We start from the raw sequence: 22,328 nt of genomic DNA on the forward strand, positions 1-22,328 counted from the left end.
GCAGAGAGGCCCATTGTTCGTGGACAGGCTGTTGAACTTGCACTCCATTTGCTCAGCCCGGACGGCTGCGGTGCAGTTGAGGGGCCATGTGGATTGCCTAGCTGCACATTTGACATCGTCATCACTACCTAATAAACCCGTTAACTGGGAAGCTTCAACACCAAAGAGACAGAAAAACAAACAAACAGGAGGACTAGGAAAGAGGGAGGATCCTGGAACACAAATGCTCCCATAAATGCCTTTTCCGTAAGTCTATTTACTCAGCTGCTGAAATGGTTTCAACTGAGTGATTAGTCTTACATGCTAACACCAAGCCATCCATTCTCTTCTCTGATAGTCCAAAATCCTACATCTGGTACTTTATCCGCAGCCTTTTTTTCCCCCCTTTTGTTTAAGAGAGAGAGTTTCTGCAGTATTTGATCCCCAGATGCACTGTATCATCACAGTTTGGGCTCAGAGGTGAATCACAGATATTAAAATTGGTTGTTTCAATCCCACTCGACTGCAGAGAGCTGAATCCTCCCTCACAAGGCTTTATTTTCTAACACGAAAGAGACAAAATTGGTAATTTGAGAACCCGATTTTCAAAGAGAATGAAAAGAAAATGTTTTAACTTCAGATGAGAACAACCTTAGAATGAACATTTGACCTCCTGTGGTGCCTTGGGGTGTCGTAGCCCCAAACCCGACGTGCTGTCTCTGGGGATGAAGCTCTTCGGGGGTACTCTGTTTCCTAAGACATACGCCAGGAAAAATAGAGGCATCGAAGACTTCGTGTGAGGCCAGATTGTTAGCAGCAGCTACAGCGATTCTCTGAACCTGAAGCTGGCTAGAGTGCATTCTATATTGCATACCCAGGTATCAGTGTCGTGTACAATAAAATAACTGAACACGGGATGTATATAAATCATCACCCGCTGCTCCATTACCAATAATCTCTAGTTTTATTGGAACGTTTAAAAAGCCAAATTTTTGTACTTCTTTCTCAAATCACATGGAGTCTTGCCTGAGCCTGGTACTGCTTGGCACGAAGAGAACTTACAGGCACGTCTAATTAAATCGTATGAATTGGGGATATTGAATTGTTGAAGGGTTTTTTTTTTGTTGTTGCTATTGCAGTTTTAGATTTCTAATGATTCTGATAATCTGTGAAATTACTAATTCTAAGGCTTAAGAGAAAACACAAAAAAGACACCTTTTTGGGACTCCAGGGGCCACGTGTGAATCTGATTTTCCAAATTGAGAGTTATAATATCAGTTAAAACCTGAAGGCTTCACTTTCGCAAATCTTTTATGCTAGATTTTATACAGCTAATATATCGCCAATGTTTCCAAGGAAACCAATATGCCCTGTTCTCACTGAACCAAATCTCACTATTAAAACAATTAAAAACTTAATCTGGGTTCCCTCCCTTCCTCTCCCTCTCTCCTTTTGGTATTATCGTCTGCATTTTAATTAAAAACACGATCGCGATAAATTTTTTACACATACGTAGGCTACACTGTAAATTACCTAAAGGAAGCTTGACTCCAGAGCATAATAATTGGGAATCAAATATATTGCAACAATTGAGCAAAAACAAATTAACAGGAGTCTTGATGAATCAATTATAGTCACTGCTCATCTCTGAAGGCTACGGGCCATAGCTGACGGAGAGGAGTTTAAAACTCTGTCAGGCTGTGAAAAATACAGGTTTAGGTATTAGATGTAGCTTAGACAAATTCCTGAATCTCAGCTGATGCAGTGTGGTGAGGCAGTCCTGGCTGGTGGAAGCTCTGGCTAGCCAAAGAGGAAAAGCCAGCTCCTGAAGGGCACCAGCACTCGGCTGTTCGGAAGGAATTCTCCCGATTTTTTCTGCTGGGTGACCGAGCAATGGGTTTTAAGGTGACGATGGCTACAGGAGGCATCCATTTCACAACCCCGCTTCCACAAAGCCGTCGCCCAATGTGCACAGTACCACTGTACTAACGCTTATCTGAGCCTACAGAAAGGTTGGATGCCACAGGATAGAGTTGCCTGAGAGATGAACGCGGGCTCAGAGGGTCTCCTGCCTCGTGCTTGGTGGGTGCACCCCTTCTCGGTGCCTTTTCAAACATCTGCTTGTGAACCGCTTGTTCATACATCTGCACCCGAAGGCCCAGCTGTGGAAATGAATCAAGTGAGAGGCCCCAACACCTCTACCTGCACCCACACATCCTGCAATGCGAGAGTGCCTGGAGAAAGAGGGGGCTTGAAAATCCATCACTAATAGCAGGCTTTGAAAATCCAATGGGGTTTTACAGCAGCTGTCGAAGTGCCTCCCTCTGAAGCTGGGTGTCTCGGTGGCACAGACAGGGCAACTGATGCCCGTCTTTTGAGAAAGTTCCTTGTTCTGCCAGGTTTCTGTGTATGAGATTTTGGCGGTGCTGGCCTGAGCTGACAGCCCAAATCAGTGCCAGGGGCACCTTCCACAGGCCAGAGCACGGCACAGTCCTGAGGATGGCGGCGCTCGGGTAAGCTCTGCCACGCTGCCTCAAGCCTCTCTTGGTTTGTTTGTATTGACTTAGAGAGCACCACTGCTGTCCTCAGGAGCTGGAAAACAAATAGGAACCCCGGGTGCCAGCGCCAAGGAGCTTAAAGCCTCGATGCAAACACACAGTTCAGGCTCTGTGTTCAAAGTGTTTGCTGGTTTGATCTGATGAGGGGCTTTGGGGTCTGTCTGCCGAGGAGAGGGATCTGCAGGTCAAGAGGCTCATGAAAAGAGGAAAACTGCTCCAAGCACAACAAGTGAATGCCACCGGGAAGGCAGTAAATACAGTCCTGCTCTTTGTTTCGTCCGCATTGTGTTCCCAGCTCTGCCTGCTGCATATTGACTCGGCTTTTCTGTTCCCCTTGTGTGTGTATGTGTGCGACTTCCACTCCCGTGACAAGAGGCTGAGCACGAAGGAAGGGAGCAGTCGGCACAGAGATGTTTCATGTAGATCCAAGAGCTAAATCTGGCCCTGGCTTGTGTGCTCCCCCGACTCCCCAGGGAGCAGAAGGGAAACGCAGCCAGAGCCGCTTCCTCCACTATTGTCTGAGCACTTGGACATCCTTCTGCCCACGCTGGTGAAGGGCAGGGGATGGGGCGTCTGAGTAGCTTCCAGTTTGCCTCATGCCTCTGCACAGGGCTGCACGGAGAAACTGGAGCATGGCCCAGGCTCTGTCCTCCCTCCTTGGGATTCCCTTAGGCATTGGGTTGCCCAGAAGATTTAGGGAAATGAATCTTGCTCACTCCTTCACACACATCTTTTAGGGTACTGCATGTTGCTGTGTGCTCTTTGCAAATGCAGTTTCCTGTGAAAAAAAATCCCAGCCTTGCTAACATCCCACGTGTAATGTGATACATTCCCATTCATACACACTTCCCACCACTCCGACACACAGCACTGTACAACCAGAGAGACAGAAAGTGTACGGCTCGTCTGCACTCAGAAATACTGAATTCTTCTGGTGTGCAGGGGGTGACTTGGGGTTATTTGGGTGGTTTGTTTCCCCCCTTTTCCAGAAGAGTTTGGAAAATTACTTTCCACCATCTGCCCTGCCAGAGCTAGGAAATATTTGGAATACATTCCATTCTCCTAATGAACAAGCAGCAGCAGGGGTGCCGCAAATAAGAGAGAGAAAATCTTTCTAATGAACAACAAATGAACTAGAAATCACATCTACATCGCTTCAGCTTTTGTTGCCTATAGCTTTAGGGTGATTCATGGAGACAAAAACCAATGAATGTGCTGGAGACCCAGGTCTAGCACGGCATGCAGAATTCTTGCCGTGACCCAAGCCATATTTGTTTTGGATACAAATACAGACTCTCGCTAGCTTCCTTTTCTTTTAATTGAAAAAAAAGTAGGGGAAGAATTTAAGTATGGTTCCTACAACTCTTGTTAACGCTCTTCAAAACACGTAGAATTTATAGGAGACTGTCAAACGCGTATTAGTATTCATGACACAAATCACATTGCTTCCAACTGGTGTATAGAGCTGTATCATGCTCTTTTGTTAAAAAAATAATAATGTGCTCAAACTGAAGAAATTAGTGGTTCTTTCTCAGAGGAAAAGGGCCAAAAAGCTCCTCTTGATCCATGCTCTTCAGAGACCGTGGATAGACGTTGCTGAGCATGGCCACAGATTAATTTCCAGATCCACCACAGTAGAAATTAAGGGCTTCTCTCAAGTACTGTATGTGCCATTATGAATATGCAATTAGCTGCTCTTCTTTTAAGAGTTTTGCTTGCTGCAAACCATCCAGACATAAGCAAGTTTCCACCCAAGGCTTTTGGTGTCAGAAACTTGGACATATGACGTGGAAACCTCAGTTCGAGGCTCAGACGCTGTGCAAAGTATGGTGTGACCCATCACAGCTGGCCTTAGCACAGGAGGAGTGTGAGGAATAAGGCATTCATAAAGCCGCAACCCATCCCGTCCTTATTGGCAAAACCTCTGATCAGATACTGGGACTTTTCCTCATACCTCCTTCCAGGTGGATTTATTTTCTTACACCAGTCCACAAGCTCTAGGTCAAAAAACTCAAGGAGTGACGAGTGCCAACAGAGAACTCAGATCATCAGCTCCAAAGCTGAGGCATCTCCCAGCTCCTCCCTTAAAGGAAAAGCCATGGGAGCACAGGGAACGTTTCCAGCCTGTATTAAATGTCATCACACTGGCCACGGCAGGCCAAAAGCAGCATTGCCAAGCCAGGCAGACGTGGGTACTAGAACAGGGAAGGTCTTAGTCCTACAAATGTAACCTTAGAAGATACTACTGACACTTTCTACGCTACTCTGAAATCCTAGACTGATGCCACACATTCCCTAGTCCCCAGAGCACCAAGTTCCTCATAGGAAACGTCGCCAACAGGTGAGATGGGAAACTACCTCGCAAGAAATCCATCTCATCCTGCCCTTACAGGAGGGTTCTGAAAGTCTGGAGCCCTAGAGACATGCATATAGCAACCCAATACATAGGAGATAAAAGTGATGCCCAGGTAGGCATTGCTCTATAGGTACAACAATACCTGCTCTTCTCTATGCAATCTTTGCATCCTTCATTGGGTGCAGGAAGATTGGGATAGAAGGCATTGCACTGGCTTTCCTCTCTGCTTCTGGTGTTTTCACCTGTTTGTGTGCCGAGGTGCTGATTTTTTGGTGTATGCCCTCATTTTCTTGGAGCCTGACTCTGCAACTCCTTCGAGCATTTAACCTGCAAGAAAGTCAGCAGTTTTCCCAACAAGACCTTACATGACCAGGCCTCCTTATTTAATACCATCTTCTGCATACATGTTCACCTTCCTTGACTTCCATTCCTTGCAGTTTCACCCACCCGAAAGAGCAGCTGCATTCAGCATCCCAGACTCATTAAATAGCCACTTGGTTCCCCCTTGTTCTTGGTCTCTCACACTGAAGCACACATTAAAAAAAAAAAAAAAAAAAAGATAAAGGGAGAAACAGAACGTTCCTACAAAAAAGCAATTTCTTGGCTGGCCATTTTTTTTTTTTAAACTCCCCTCAATATGGCAGGAGATATTTATGTCTGAACAAATCCTTCTCCCTCCCTCTCAATCCATCCAGCTTCCCTTGCTTCTGCAGTGCAGTCACACTGTTTATATCAGTCTGTTACTGTGAAAATTAATGTGACAACACAAAATGCAACATAATGACTAAAGGTGTGTGAAATAGTCCTGGAGAAATATGAAGTGACTTCAAATGCAAGGTATTTCCTCCTTCCCCTTTCTCCCATCCTACAAGCTGCTACAGTTCTGAAAATGGGACAGTTTTCAAATAGGCTATATTTGCAGAGCAAAGATGGATGCTATTTTTATTGCAAATTAGCAGATTTTTTAGCAGATCCAACCTCATTTGCAAGTGAAAGTGACTCTACTTACCATGCAGATATAGGTCTTATGTTGGAAACTCATGGAAATTCATGTTTTGAACATACTTACAGAAGAAAAAAATAGACCTTGCCTTTATTTCTGGCTGAGACTAGCTCCACTGAAGAAATACCAGTGGGGCAGCGCATATTTGCTAAACTACTACATTATGTGAGCAAGCGGGAGCAAACCTGAAGTAGTTTCTAGCTGTGCTCCGTGAACTTCTGGGGGCCTGGGGACTTCAAGAAGTCCACAGAGACATGAGAAAAGGTATTCAGCTGTTAGCAGCCTGAAATTTGCTATCCAGGGATCCACATTTCCCCTGGAAAGTTTTGCACGGTCTGCATATTGATGAGGACTGAAAAATCACTACCCTAATATATAGGGCTAGCTAGGGTTGTCCATGGTCTGCACTGATGTGAAAAATTCAATGTAGTAAACAGTATGAGGGCAAAACATTCAGTTAACAGTTAGTCCTGCAAAAGATGCCATTTCAGAATGCCAAAACTTTTCATTAAATTGGAAAAAAATCTGGTGAGTGGTTTAAGCCAAGAAAAACAGTTGAAAAAAAATTAGGGAAATAAAGCATTGCATTTAAGCACTACTGAATCAAAAGATTTCAGGGTTTTTTGTTTCAAAATGAGATTTTTCAGTTAAAAGTCAACCTACAACTTGAGAAAGGTGAGCAAATGGTTAACTACCTCCCAAATAAACGAGAAGAATAAGTCATTACATCCCAAACCGTGCCAGTTGTGTCAAGCCCAAACCCACTTCATAAAAATTACTGAGAAAGTAAAATTTGGGGGAGTGAGGGAAAAACTGTGCATACCTTTAAAACCTTCATACAACATTGGTGCTGGATTCCCAGAAGTGTGATTTTGGATTCGGTTACAGCTCCACCATGAAAATGAACTAAGATGATTTAAAAAAAACAAAAACCAAACCCTTCATTTTAATACGGGCATTGCAAGAAGAAAGTGAAAAATAGAACAGCAGGCAGGAAAAGCAGAGCACTCCAATTTCAAGAAGTGGAGTCTAATCTAAAGAGTGCAATTTCTACCTGCCAAATTTGCACATGCATTCCTTCAACCTGAAGCTGTACAGCAGGTGTGAACCTTTTTGTACCTCTCCTGACAGGAGCACAACAGGGGGAAACCAGCGGTGCAAGTATTCAGGTATGCTAACAAATTCTTTTGGCAGATGCCAGTTTTGCAGTTATCTGCTACACATGAAAAAGCAGAAGGTGAGCACCAGCCCTGCTGTTATGTTGCAGTGCGATGGGCTCAGCTCTTCTTTCTCCCTATCCCATCCCTATGTATTTTTGGGGTATAAAGCTCCCATTTCCCTAATGTCCATTAAAACAGACAGAGTGCATTCCTGAACACTGTTACCATGGACTTTAATGAGACTATTTTCACCACAACCGAGTTCAAACTCAGAGGTAGCATTTTAAAAACACCTAAATTAATCTTAAAAAAATAAGCACGTATTCAAAGCTGAAGTTGTTAAAAAAAAAAGTCTCAGACACAACATCCCAAACCTTGGCTGTTGTGCAAGCTCAGGTCCTCTGTTCATACACATTTAGCAGCAGGTACTTAACACTCCGTATACCTGTCCCAGACAGCGATTCACTCCCCTGTGGGTGATGACACCCCTGGGTTGGTATCGAGGTGGTAGCACTTTTAGCAGCGCAGGCTGCGTTGCCACAACAGAAGTTACATTTTGGAAACTGAAAAAAACATGCTTCCCCAGCTCACAGCTTTTACAGGCCTTATTTTCCTTATCATAGGTACAGAGAATATATTTTCTTATTACTGACAAAAAGATCAGGGTATTCTTTTGTGAGCACGAGGCATCCTATCATTTGTAGCAGGCATGAATTATTGCAGTGTCTCCATCCAAACAAGTGAACATCTGTATCCCATTTTCACTGGCACCACGAGATACCTGGCGCAGCCCCAAAAGGGAATGTTTAGTTACAAGGGTTTAAAATATGCAGTAATTTGCTGTTGTGTTATCTTCTGGTATTCTCTGCTTTGGAAAAAAAATACTTTATCAGTGAAGTCCTCCCACTGTCTATTTGCCTTGCTCTAGCCCAGAATGAAATGAATCACGTAAAACAATTCTGAAAGCCTCATTTATTTTCCCTCCTGAAGACTGATGCTTACGGAAGCCAGTTGGAGCAGGGTTCTGTGGAGGATGGGACATTTCATGTCCCTCCCTCCACTTCTCCTGGTGAGGATGTTTTATACAGACATAGGGGGACTGTACGTTTACTCAACCCTCCCAAGGCAGTATTACTGGGAGAGCAATATTTAGCAATCCAAGAGTGGGAGGTTCACTGGAAGAAACTCTGGGAGCTCTTTTAGTCTGGTATTGCATCCTTGGCTTTTGCAAATATGTTTAAGACTGTCTTTGTTGAAAGCAAGGTGTGTTTTTACAGTAGATTGCTATCTACAGCAATTAGCCACCTTGGATAAAATTCTAGGGCTTTCAGCTCAGCCCTTACATCCAGATTCTGCTTGGGTATCTCAGATTCATTCTCCATAGCATCCAAGATGTCCATGTAGTTAAAAGTCTCCTTTTTTAAATACTGAAATATCTTTATCCCTTACTTTGAGAACTGTCCCCTTGCCCTCTCATGGCCAAGCAGAACACTACTGAAAAGATCTTTTTCTCGGTTGCTTGCATTTACCTGGTCACTCTTCTCTGCAATCCCAGATGGGTGCTCCCCACCTCAGACAGAAGCTCCTTTGGGGTGATCCCCATTTCACTCGCCTCCAGTGCCAGGACTGGCGCTGGAGGCGAGTGAAATGGGGATCACCCCAAAGATAAGTCATCAGCCGCTGCTGCTTCCAATCTGCCCAGCTCAGAAACCCATCCTTCACCCTCCACCAAGCTTCGAAGAAGTCACAGCTACCTCCTTTAAACCCTTTCTTAACACTCCCCTTTTCCAATGATTTCTGTATACAAGGGAAAAACAAAGCTTCAGCACTGGTGTGTGCTGTGACTACTGCCCGTGCAATATTACTCACATTTTAACTTGTCTTCCTTGTCTGCCTATACCCATCTGTAGCTTCCCATAAGGATTACGAGGAAGGGGATGCCCATTTTCCCTGCATTTGTACAAGCACTGAACAACTGGTCTTCGCTCCTTTGAGTTGCTGGAGCTCTTAGATGGTTACTACTAGTTGTACTACTACTACTTTAGTCAGTCATGGTGGTTGTACTACTGTCTGCCTTTCTACAGCCAGCGAGTGCTCCTGTCACAGTCACCATGCCATTTGCTAGATGAACTCATGTAATCTAAGTCACTGCCACCCCAATATTTGTTTATACTGTCAGTAATGCCTTCTTGTATGTGACTCCATCTCCAGTTTAACTCCCCAAGATAGCTGAATTAGGCAGACGGGGGCATTTCCCCCAGTGGATTAAAAATGTTCTAGGTCACTTTTCTAACGTGTTTCTACAAGTAAGAGTCTCTTAGTCCTTCAGCTACGCTGAGAGTGACATAACGTGGCTGGAATGGACTGTGGTGCAAAGGGAGAAGCAAGGTCCCTACCGAGGCAGCCGTCCCTGCACGGTCCCTCTGTGCACCCCCTGTGCTAACTGCACAGGACAAGCCCGGAGCAAACACCTCCAAATGGGAAGATGGGAAAAGTCCTTGATTAGCAACGTGGCCTTTCTCCATAGCTGGGAAACTGAGGCACCCAAGGCAGATGACTGCATCGAAATCACAGATGGGAAGAGGGTTTCAGGCAGAGCTGAGTTTTGATCCAAACTATTTAGACCACACATCGTGTCTGATGACTAAAATGATGGCATTACTACTCTGTTTCAAACTCTGCTTGGCTGTGGAATAAGCGACAATTAAAATGGTAGGAAAATTCCTGTTATTAAATGTCCACGGGGAAGCTGAACTGACAAATAAGAAACAAATTCACAACTATCAGCAAACAGTATGTTGAGCTACAGAAATAAAAATGAAAGAGGAGTAAATAAGTCCATGTCTCCATAAAGAAACACACTGTTACATCAGTATAGCTATAAGTGCCTTGGAAACCCTCTCATCTCAGGGCAAGGAGGGCATTTGGGGCACGGCTTCAGAAAAGTGACATTACCTAATCTGCAAATAGTCTTGATTTCAAGTGTCTTCACTAAGGAAGATATCCCAAAAATATCTGTATCAATTTCAATTCACCCCTCACATAGTACTCAGGATTATCATAGAGAGAGCTGAAGTCTCCTTACAGCCCCCATGCAAATAAACTCTCACCAGCTTTGGAGGATTCTCCTGGCACCGCGAGTGCAGGATCCATCTCTAATACTGCTCGCCCAAGCGTTTACTGCTTGTTCTCTGTGCTCCCTCACAGCCTCCTATCTAGGAGAGCATCAAAGGGGAAGGAATGCCACTTGCCTAAATGTGATAGACTAGTACTGCAGGCAGGAGTAACTTGTGCTGTCAGTGTTCAGTTAGCACCAAGTTAAACTAAATGTCTTGTGAATATTTCATAACGACCTGCCAGCATCATATCTGAACTCTGGCTTTTACCAAGCCATTTCCCTTCCAAAGTGACTTGATGTGGAATTAAAGAGGAATGATGAGCCAATCTTGCTTGCTTGAGTATCTGCTCAAGAATCATGCTGTATAACAAAAAAGTAGTAACAATTAAAAGAAACAGCACAAAATACCCCAGCAACACCCGTCACCTAAAATTACCCTTTGATAATAAACTGTCTTTGAACAAAGCAAGAGTTTATATAAAGAACAGCTCTTCTTTTTTTGACTGTAAATTTATTGTAGCTTTCCCATTTACTTTGTGAGTTACAGGAGCTGATGTAAGCTTTTGTATTTCCCATCTTGTTTTTCACAAAAAGCTTGAGTTAAATGGGTTGGAATAGACCTTAAAAGCCAGGGCTAACTTTAACTTGAAATGCCGAACCTGTGGCAAGCACCAGGTGAGCTGCACAAGTGAGCCGCCCTCACCTGTGCCCCATGCAAGACGCAGCAGTTCTGAGCAGAGCTCGCTGTGGGATCTGGGGCAGAAAAAAGACACACTCACAAATGCAAATACCTCAGCGCTGCAAACCAGCCGCTAAGCAGACATGCAAATCTCAGGCTGGAAATCTGTGGGATCTGCAACACCTGCCTGGGGGTCCTGGGCAATAAGTCACATGGGAGCCAGCTTCTGGGCCTCGCAGCAGGCAATCTGGAGCGTCCACCAAGCCCTAGCAGAGTAGGAAAGAACTCCAGAAAGCAGAGGCAGCAAAATCTCAAGGGTCACTGTGCTGATTGCTCACAGTCCCCGCTGAAGGACAGCTGCTTCCTCCAAGGAGGGAAAAGTGCCACAGGGCATGAAGAGTCTTTCCCAGACTTTCTGCTGAGGCTGCCAATAAGGAGATCAGTTGGTTCCAGCGGTAATGGACCAAAGCCACCAATTCATATCACCTCATCCATCATACACCCAGATGATAAATGATCCTGGGTTTGCACCAGCCTGGGCTGATAATCTGCAAAACACAGCCAAATTGCCTAGCTTTGCTTGCTGAGGAGACGGTCCCCTCGACCGATGAAGGACAGGCTAAACTACAAACTTCTGCTGGCTTGGCTGCACGGGCTGGGATGAATGTCCCAGTGAAGTGCATTTGCACAAGCAGAACAAGTGCTGAGACAGGTTTTAAAGTTAACTCAGTAGGTAAAGAGCAATAGCGAGTCTGAAATAACCACAGGGACTAAACCATTTCACTTGCGCAATGTTAAGTGGCCCATGGCCAGTCTCACCTAGCAACAGTGCCTTTAGGTCTTGAGTCTCATCGTCACTGGATTTTACAGGAAAATAGTTATCACATATTAGCTATCTGCCCATAAAGGAAAAAAAAAGAATCACACCTCTTTTAATAATGAAGACTTAGTAGAAAAAGCCACATGGGATATTCTAAAAGCCAATGGGAGCCATTCTACCACACTGAATACAATACAGTTACATGTTGCTGCAACTGTATTGATATAACAGATAAAACTTGCTCATATAGGCAGGATCTAGGTTTTGCCATTTTAAGAATAGTATTATGTAGCATAATATACATAAATGTATAGCAGCTCTTCACCTCTAGTCTCCCTCCCCTTGGTACCCAGTCCTCGCCCACCTCGATCGCTCACTTTGCCGCAAGAGCCACTGCATGAGCGTCATAGCCACACTGCCCACGCCGGCAAGCAAGAGCTGCTGCTGACCCCCCAGAGACATGCCTCTCTCTGTCCACCTCGGCTAGCACGAGCACGTGGAGAGGGCAGCCATAGCAGGGAGACATCAGACACGCAGGCAGCCACAGCCTTCCTTCTCCCCAGGGTCCTGCAGCAAGCTCAGCAGGTATGCACCCCGTGGCCCAGGTCCCAAGGATGCATCCTGGCTCCGTCTCTGTGGCAGAGCAGGCAGAGGGGAAGAAGGTCATGGCAAAGCCAGCACTGCGGGAGGCTCGAGAAACCGCTTGGCTGTGCAAAAGGCCAGCAAGGGGACATTTCTCAAAAGGGCCAAATGAATTAGGAGCTCAAATCCCGGTAAAATTTGCACTCACTTCTAAGCTGTTTTGAAAAATAAAATATCTCACATCCCTCCCTTGCTTCAGCCCATTTATTATCAGGAATCTTCTGGTGAAGGGTTCTATAACAACAAAACAAAACAAAACAAAAAAGCCTTATAAAAGGTGGGGGAGCTGCAGGAAGGAGGGGCAGGGAACTCCAGAGGCATTGGAGGCACCTGGGGAGATAGGAACTAGACCTGGAGGAGAAAACAAGACACAGCTCTATGCTTCTCAGGGCCAGGGCACTGCTGTTAAACCCTACACTAATACATGCTAATTAACCCCCCACCTTTCCAGATAACGAGGGAGTTGGCTCTGCTGGAAAGGCGATTGGCAGGAAGCCCTATTCACTTCTCTCCACTCACACCTGAGCGATCTGCATGCTGGCTGTGGGGGATAAAGCCCAGCACATGATGTTTAAAGGCTCCCATAATTTGTTTAACAGACCTGAAGACCTACCAGCATTTAACTGCTGCAGATACAGATGTAATACAAACAGCAAAACAAACCCAAGCGTGGCTGGGCTGCAATATTAATACATCCCTCCAAGGGCAATGGAAAGAGGGAAGCGCCTGCAGATCAGGTACACAGGGGGGATTTGGCTGTGGACAGGCAGCCTCATTAACAGCCGAATGCCCTGACCCTTCTGCATGACAAATACTGACATTTACTCTCCCCAAATGGCTGCACTCATACACTGATAGTGGTGGTGGCATCCTTCCAGCAGATGGGACTGATATGTTTTGTACATAGACCTGTTGGGGTTTTTGACACAGTCACTTGTTTGAGTGCCAGCCTCTGAAAAACAACTCAGGAGGCCTTTTATGGCTCAAAACCTGAGGCTTTTGGGATCTTTTCCATTTTTTTCTGTTAGACAATCACAAAGAAAGGGAATGCTACTGAAGTCTGGGCAGGTAAGTCATGGAATAGATTTCCCTGATTCTGTGTTCAGGTGTATAGCAGTTGCCAGAGTAAATTCAAGGATGTGCTTTAAAATGCCAAAATACATTAGTAACGCTCATCTATGAAAATAATGATTATGGGAAAGGGATTTGTTTGTAAGCCTTAAAGAGAAAACACAATTCATCCCATATTTTGCTGGGAAAAAGTCCCATATGAATTGAATCTTGCTCCTGGAGTTTCAGCTTGCGAGCTGAAAAGCGGGGGCTGGAATGTTCCCAATGTCGCCAGAGCTTTTCCGACCCACCCAGTCCCACTGGCTTTTAGCAGGTTGTTAGAAATAATCAGGAGGCTGTAAAAATAATATTTCTGACTTGATTAACATGATGTTCCACTTAGCCGCTCCACGGCTGTTGTTTTTTGTCCTTGATAATCAACAGGTAGAGGCTGGTACTGAGTGTGTAATTGCTAACCGCCAGACTGTATGTCAGCCTCAGCCCTCCGCAGCGAAGAGTGAGGAAGAAAAGAAAGGAAAGGGACCCAAGAGGAGGGTCATGGGATAGATAATTTTACAACTTTACAAGAGGGAGTAGCACATCTGTGACTGCTCCTATAAACAAGGAGACCTGGCAGGACAGGGAATGAAGGGCTTTTCTACTATTCCCTTGCATATCTGTCAAAGTTACTCATCCATCATCAGGCACAGGTAGGAGTGCGACAGTCATTGAATTAAGGGCCCTCAAAGCCTGAGCCTGTGACTTGGCATGGACGCTGGGAGACAGCAAAGGTGCCACAGCACCCTCCGGGAGACAAAAGCGTTCCCAGGACTCACGCTGCACCGGCAAGACCTGTGACCTGCGCTCGGACACCAGAGAGGACTGAATTACAATTAGCTCCTGCTTCTCTGCACGTGGAGATCCCAGTCAGTGCCTTGTGTTCCTCATCACTGCAGATGGTCCTATACCAAACCCAGCTTTTCTGCCAAATGCATTGCATCGGCTCCTTCCTGGTTCTCCAGCAGCAGGCACTGCCCGCAGGGCGAAGCAGGACCCCTGTGGCACTCCTTGCAGCTCTGTGTGGTTGAAAGCCACGAAAAAGCCCAATTTCTGTGAAGTATTATAGTTCACCTGGTGCCTCCAGGTTTCTGTGAGATGTTTTATTGCATTAGTGTTGTCAAATGGTGACATTTCTGAGTGTAAGTCATAGGGTTGTTGTTAATGCCAATTTAATGGTGCTAAAATTATTAAATATGGCAGGCTTTTAAATAATGAGGTACATAAAAGGTGTTAATAACCTCTTAAGTGCTTTAATAATATTCTGTGCTATCATAAAATGTTAGTAATTGGACCTCTTAACTTTCATCTGCCATAAAGTAATGAAAGAAAAAAATCTCAACAGAGGCGCTGAATGGCTGAAAATTTTGCTTAAATAAAAGAAAAAAATTGAACAATGGTAAAACTGAGCCCTATTTGTTAAAGAAAAGAAAAGAAAGAAAGAATTAACTGGAAAGCCCAATGGAACGCGCATTTTAATATCATGCAAATCCTTAGCATTTCCAAAAAATGTCTGGTATAAGGTACTGCGAGAACAAAGGATCCCAATAAAGGCACGATAGCTCACTGCTAAACCCAACATCAGATGGGCTGCTTAGTCTGACGTAAGACAAACCTGTATGTTACTTGTGTGAGTTAGAAATGGCATCTTACTTGTACATAATAGACCTAAGTTAAGCCTGGGCTACTCTTGCAGACCGTGAAGTTGAACAGAGCTTCTTACACTGGTTAATAACAGTGGATCTGCTCCTGCAATGGGACATAGACTCATAGACTCATAGAATGGTTTGGGTTGGAAGGGACCTTTAAAGGTCATATAGTCCAACCCCCCTGCAATGACCAGGTACATCTTCCACTAGGTCAGTTTCACTGTAATTAAAATGGTAAAAATGGTAAACAGGGAGGCCAAATAGGAATATCTAAATAAAATTTGGACAGGATCCTGGGTAAGCAGCAGCTTCAACAGAAAAGGCCAGAGGTCTGTAAAATCCCCTCCAGGCTACTGCTTAAATCCCACCCAGAAAATAGCCAGAGGAGCTGTAATGGTGTCCATAAAATGTACTGACACTGGGCTGGTATTCCCTTAAGACTCAGCAGGTTTCCCAGCATCATTTCCAGTAATGTTCTTTAGGTCTCTTCCTCCTAAATACCGATCCAACCCAATCAAATTATTGTGAAAAACCTATATCAGCAAAATCATTTTCATTAACGCAGATTTGCAGGTTCCTGATTCAATGGCTCTCCTAGGGAAACCCTTTAAAGGTCTTCCTAGCTGCTGCCTTATGTGCTTTGCTTTTCTTTTTCACTTGTTAACATGTGCACCCAGTTCATTTTAAGAACAGGTGCTCTGAAATGACTCTAAAAAAGAATCTCTGAGTTTTGGGGCTAACCATGTAACAGGTAGTGTAACAGAGCACTTCTGAGCCATGCCAGCCCACCTCTGTGAAATATGGATAGCTGGGATTTTTACCAGTCCTCTATTTATAACTCTGCGTCACGCAGGCAGAGAGCACGAGCAGACCCACGTGAGCGAGGCAACCAATTGCAAAAAAATAGAAAACAGCAAAAGCCACGAGCCTGCCCATAGGCATTGAAAAAATTATAATGAGCATATCGATTTTGAGCAGTTTAAATTTGCTTGGAGATAAATCAGGAGCAGAACAAATGCTCTATCTAACAGAGAAATGATTCACCAAGTACCGTGTTTCTAGATCCATGCAGAAGGCACTTGGCTACTGTGAATGCCGGCTCTTTTTTTTTTTTTTCGGTTGGGTTTGGGATTTTTTTTGGCTTTACATCGCAGATGAGACCATTACTATTTTCTTGTTACAGGTCTAGTGCCGATCCCATTGAAGTCAATGACAAATTTTCCATTAGCTTCAATGAAGGACTTGGCCTCATAAAAGCAATTATTCATCCATACATAAAGTACTTCCTTGACTCTTGTATTTAAGAGAGAGAGTCTGCTACCCACTCATCGGCATCTCTCTCCAACAGAGCTACAATTTGCAAATTCTTCTATGTCCCACTGCAGGCCCCAGCATCCCAGAACAGGATCATATTTCTTCTTACTGAGATGCTCTTTGGTTCATTTGATGTGCCCATTATTTGAGAACCGTCTCTCCTTTTGTCCATTAGGTAAATTCTGGATGAGCTTATTATTCTGGTTTGGTTTGTAACAATCCCTCTGGATCCATCTTTATGCTTATTAGGATTTTAGAAATGCAATCTAATTTGTGCTAAAGCATACAAATTCAGCTCCCCTATGATCTATGCTGTTCAACATGCCATTACTATGTCTGCAACACAGCTCTAATCTACACACATTAGTGGGAGTAGCAGTGAGGGGGGGTACAGGCCAAGCAGGGAACCCCACTGAAACAAATACCTGAGCTCTGGTGAGCCTCGGGACCATAAGGGAAACCAATTGGTTTATAGATAGTTCTTTTTAATTCCTTTTCAACTCCTCATGAAATACTCATTTTTTCAGCTTGACTGGAAATTGTCAACCTCCATTTGTGGATATAAGTGCAATTTATATTTTGAACAATGTTCCTGGAATGTCAAAAGATGTGCAAAGCCAAAGAGATGCTCATGTGCTTTTTTAAACTCATCCTCTATGTTTTTTTGTCTGCACGCTACTTCAGATTGTAGCTAGTGCAAGCTTCTGCCTTGTTCTTGCTTGCAAAGCTCTGTGCACATCTTCAGCAACATGGAGAAATGCAGCCAAATCAGACACGTCAATAGCTAGCAATGATTGGTTTCTGGTGTTGATTGGGTAAGTTTACTAAGAGCAGAAGTTATTTTGCTAGGATAGGTTAAAAAAAATACAGAGAAAGTGTTTAATTTTGTGATTCAGTAGCTTCGGTTTCTGGAGAAACATCTCCAGACATTATACTGTGCTTCAGTGTGGCTCCTATATTGCAGCAGAAACCTTGCCGTGGCACAGACACTTCCAGTTTCTTCCTGATTTCACCCCTGAACTTTCAAACATGAGAAGTCGCTCACACCAACCTAACACCTGAAACCAAGTACCTCCTCTGGTACGCCGTCGGAGCTTTGTCCCCCACATTTTTCAGGCAGCATTCTTGCCCCATCCAAGAAGAGGCAAACACACAGGACAGGGTAACACCACCAGAAGGAAAATGCTTTTCACCCTTCGTTACTGTGGAGTTAGGAGCAGGCTCTGCAGCAGGCTGCCTGCTGCCCTGCCCTCACAGTGGGGACGGTGAGAGCAGAAGGAGGTCCATCCTAGGCCACCGGCAGGCCCCGGGCCGCTCCCTTGAGCCAGGAGAGATGCCAAGGCAGGTCAGCAGCGCTGCCATGCTGACGGGGCCATGTTGGCCACCTGGGCTTTTTCTCATCAAGGCTGAGCATCAAGTGTTTGGTTTCTCCAAACTCCATACTAACTTCAACCAAGCGTTGTCTGCTTAAAGATTCTTTGAGTACCATTTAATGTTTAATATGCTGTGCTCTACATCATGTAAAAGAAGCAGATAAAAAAATCAATAAAGTGCTTGCAAAGTTGCTTTGTACCAGGTTTCACATGCATATTTAGAAACCCTCTCTTCCCTGCCACTCACCTCATGAATCTATTCTTGGAGAATAAAAACTGGGATATACTTTGCAGCCAAAAGTAAAGTCATAAAGAAGTTTGCTCACGTTCCTCGACACATGAGATACAGAGTTAATTAAAAATTGTTCTCTGTACAACAGGTTTGTTTCACTGGAAAATGTCACTGATGTAAGGCTGTTCTACTCTTGTTGCCAACTACATTGAATTGACTCCATTATAAGCTTACTCCTCCCCCCTCCCCATTACTTTTCTTCCAATAATAAACCAGAGAGATCTTAGATCCCACTTTTTTATTGGAAAAGGTGCATTAGGATTAGCTGAGTGGGAGCAGCCATTTTATGCCCTTCCAGTCCCTGTTTATCTGTGGTTCTACAGAAGCAGCAAACACTTGCCCCAGCCCTGCACAGTATAAATGAGATATTTGATCCTACAGGCATGGAGCTGTTAAAAGATTTTTAATTAGATAAATACATTTTATAAAAAGATTTTGCAGAATAGTTGCCTCTAGCAACTGTAACAATCTTGATGCTTCATCTTCTAAAAGGAAAGAAAACTCTTGCAGGAGGCTAGTGCGTTATATAAAAATGAAAGATGGTATTACAGAATTAATAGGAAGGGGCCAATGGAAATGTAGTCCCACTCCTGGAAAAGGGAGTTTGTTTCATTACTGACTTCAAACAGCACATGGATTTGTGCTCTAATTTTTCCAGCCAGATTGCCAAGTCTCAGCCATGGGCTGGAGGAATAGCTGGACCAGGCTGGAGGGAGATCCTGTGAGTGCTCTCTTTCCATAGCTGACGTGCTTCAGAAGGCATCATGCAGCCGTCAGCCCTGGAGAAAGCACTTGGCTCTCCCTACACTGCCAGCCTTGGTGCTTCATGAACTAGCTGGGGCACCCTCATACAAACATGGCTGAATGTCATCCATACCCTGCCTTTTGCAGCACAGCCATAGCTCAGCATGTGATTTCCTGAGCTTGCTTTCCTTGCCAGCCAGCATTACCTGGAAGTATCCCTAAGATCAGGAAACGATCTGGTAGCTATCCCTCACTGCCTGAGGATGGGCAACTGCTGGAGAACAAGCAGCATCCTGCAGGCCAGTGCATTCGCAGGGCACCCTGCCTGACTAGGCACAGAGAGGAGGTGAACCCAGACCTCTTGATCCTCCCACCACAGTTGGGAGTCCTACGAAAGAGTGATGTTAAGTTTAGATGTAAGCCTGGTTCATGCCGAGGTGACCAGTGGCTACTTTGATGCCCCTTTTCTCCATCCAGCTCAGAGCCACGGTGAGGCTGCTCTGAACCACTTCCGAATGCCAGGTCCCCAAGGGACCTCTCTGCTGCAGGGGTAGGAACACTGTAGGACTTTCCCTCTTCCCCTTGCAGATCCCAGTGAATTAAGCTTCCCCATGTGCCGGCAAGGTGGGGAGTTTTATCCCTGCAGACTCAGTGCAGGATAGCAGCTGGAATGGGAACTTTTCCATCCTCACCCCCATACTCAGTATATTTAGCCCTGACCTAGAAAGACCATCCTTTCTAGGGCTGAATTGTGATTCAGTCTGCTTACTGAGCAGAGACTGCCAACTGTGCCAAATCATAGCTGATTAGAAGTGGGAGAGAGCCTGAAAAACAATACACCCAGGCAAATGCAGTGGGTTTGGAGCATTTCATGAAAATTATATTTAACACCATTTTGGTGACTTAAAGAAAAATTAAAACAAACAACCCTCGCACCTTTCAAAATAACCCTACCTGTCTCTGGTGGGAGAGAAGAGACTGGCTAAGTGTTGCTATTTTAAATCGCAGTGGAACAGGGTAAGAAAGAATATACATATAGATAGATACATATATATAGACACACACACACACATCTCCAGATGAAGCAGAGGACACTTTTTCTGAGAAAGGAAGGATGGACAGAGAGGCAGATATTTTCTTGCAATTTAGGGGAAATTCCATCTTGAAGCAAAACAAATCCCATCATGTCTAAGGGGAAACAAGAGCAAAAGAAAAAAGTACGAGAAGATGTCTGGAAACATATAAAATGCTCATACAGAAATGTCTGCTGTCAGGTCAGAAAGTGTCGTACCAGCACAACGTGGCACTGGAACTTGTATCCCACAGGCAGTTATCCTCCACCTGCAGATGCGCTCAGGCTATCGCCTGGGATCTGAAGGAGAAATCTTACCTCCAAGCCTGTGAGAAAATAGGAGGAGGTACACATAGTTCTTATAAACTAGTAATACAGTCAGGGAGTTAAATTGGAAAATACTGCATATCCCAGTCTGGAGAGAGTAGATCAGGAGACTAAACACAACAGTTTAACAAATAATTACAGGTTCTTTATATGGACTAGAATTTGTAATCCACCTTCATCCACTTCTCTTTGCACAGTTTAGAATTACAATGCCAAAGGGATCACAGGGAATCATGAAATAATGTCCTGCGTTTGAGTGCAGAGCAGACAGTCTCTGAGGGTTTTAGACAGTCCATTTGATACTCTTTTCATGAAACATTTACCATGTTGTACCGAAGTGTTCACTCCATTGTACCTTAGCAAACACAGTGGACATGCTGTTACAGTCACTCACATGTGCAGGATGTTTGCAGCCATTAAAAGTGATGAGAAAAAAACCTGACCTGGATACGTTCTCCTGGATTTAAATTCAGTTAAGTGTGGGCATTGAATATTATCTCCATAATAAATTTGCCACACCATAAAACATAGTGGGGAATCAGGAAGTAATATCTTGCATTTCAACAAATGCTCGGTCTCTGAGGACCTCCACTATCCATTTGATACACTTGGTATGTAGGAGTACAATTTCTAGTCATCTATATTTTTTATCTTAACTGCATGGAGAAGATAGTATTATGACAGTGGTGCTGGATTGATATTTGGGGGACTGTGGATCAGTTACCAGCCCTGCAATAGACTCCCTGACTCCCCTGATAAGTCACAGCCATTTGGTTTCTCATCTGTGGAATGAGCCACTAATGCCTCTGCTCCTCTGCCCTGAGCCCATTCACTGCCCTGCTGCCAGGATAGGTACCTACTTGTTTCCCTGAATAACCACAGTGTATCTGATGACACGGAGATGAGGATTATCTTTAACTGAATTGCAAACAAAAAACTCAGTCCATGTTCCCACTTTAATGTACAGAGACGACTCTATCTTTTTGTTTGTTTTTGTGTCTTCCAGTACCAGCTCCCCTCTTCTCCCTTTTCTTTGGCAAACGCTGTCGGAGGCTTGCTGGAGGTGGAGCTGGGAAGCTGCAGGGTTCCCAGCCTGAAACGAAGACTGAAACCTCTCCTTGGCTTTGGGGAGAGATGCAGCTCTGGGTTCCCACACTGCACGTGAGCTCATATTGCAGCTCCTCCAACAGTTGCCAGCAGTTGGAAAGAAGCACACCTGGGCTGGCCACCGCCAAGGGGCCCGGGGGGGAAAGATGCACAGACACTGCTCCTGCTTCAGTATGTCCACCGGTGCTTTTGTATTGCTTTTTAAGAGAACAGCTTAACTTGAGAAACAAAGTCTTGTCTGGTAGTCAAGAATAAATATTCAGAATAAATGCTGATAAATATTAGTCTAAAAACAACTCAGTATTTCTGTTTCATAGGAACTTGAAATAAACGTTTGTCAAAAATCTTTGAGGAGTCAAAAAGGAAAGAGAAAATATCTAAAGTCAAAGATATTGTTTGAGTATAAATAAAAGTTTTTTTTTACATTATAAGTCATTTTAAACATTTCTAAATAATGCTGGAAGAAATTGCAAAATGACAGTTTGCAAAAAAGAGAAATGTTTTGCTTAGAAACACCTTCAAAAACATTTCACCTTTTTTGTATTTTTTTTCCTTACATAAATATTTTGGTAAACTGATACTGGTTTGGGAAACACTGCAGTATACCCTGCGAAAAAAAAACACGCATTGTTGACTCCCCCCCCCCCCCCCCTTCAGTTCTAATTGGGAAGTTTCTTTCATCAAATTATATAATAAAAGGCTTTACTTTAAGCACAAGCTTAAATCCGTTTGATTTTAGTGAGTTAAGCACGGACTTAGATTAAGGAACTGCCAAGTGCTTTGCTGAGTGAGTCTGCAGTCAAGCACCAAGCGAGCGCCTGGGCTGAGTGGGGTCCTGGAGCACATGATGAACGGTGAAAATAAAGCATGAAGAAATAAACAGAAAATAAGCACGGCACTTGGGAGATTTTGAGCTTTGTTTGTACAGTATTTCTAAGGTGTGTTTTGTACGTTTGAAAAAATCCCGTTATTCAGGAGCCCGGAATCGCTATTCCATCTCCAGCTCTGATGAATAGCAGAGGCGCAGC

Source organism: Pygoscelis adeliae, unplaced genomic scaffold, assembly GCF_000699105.1.
Source record: "Pygoscelis adeliae isolate BGI_AS28 unplaced genomic scaffold, ASM69910v1 Scaffold286, whole genome shotgun sequence".
Taxonomy (NCBI): Eukaryota; Metazoa; Chordata; class Aves; order Sphenisciformes; family Spheniscidae; genus Pygoscelis; species Pygoscelis adeliae.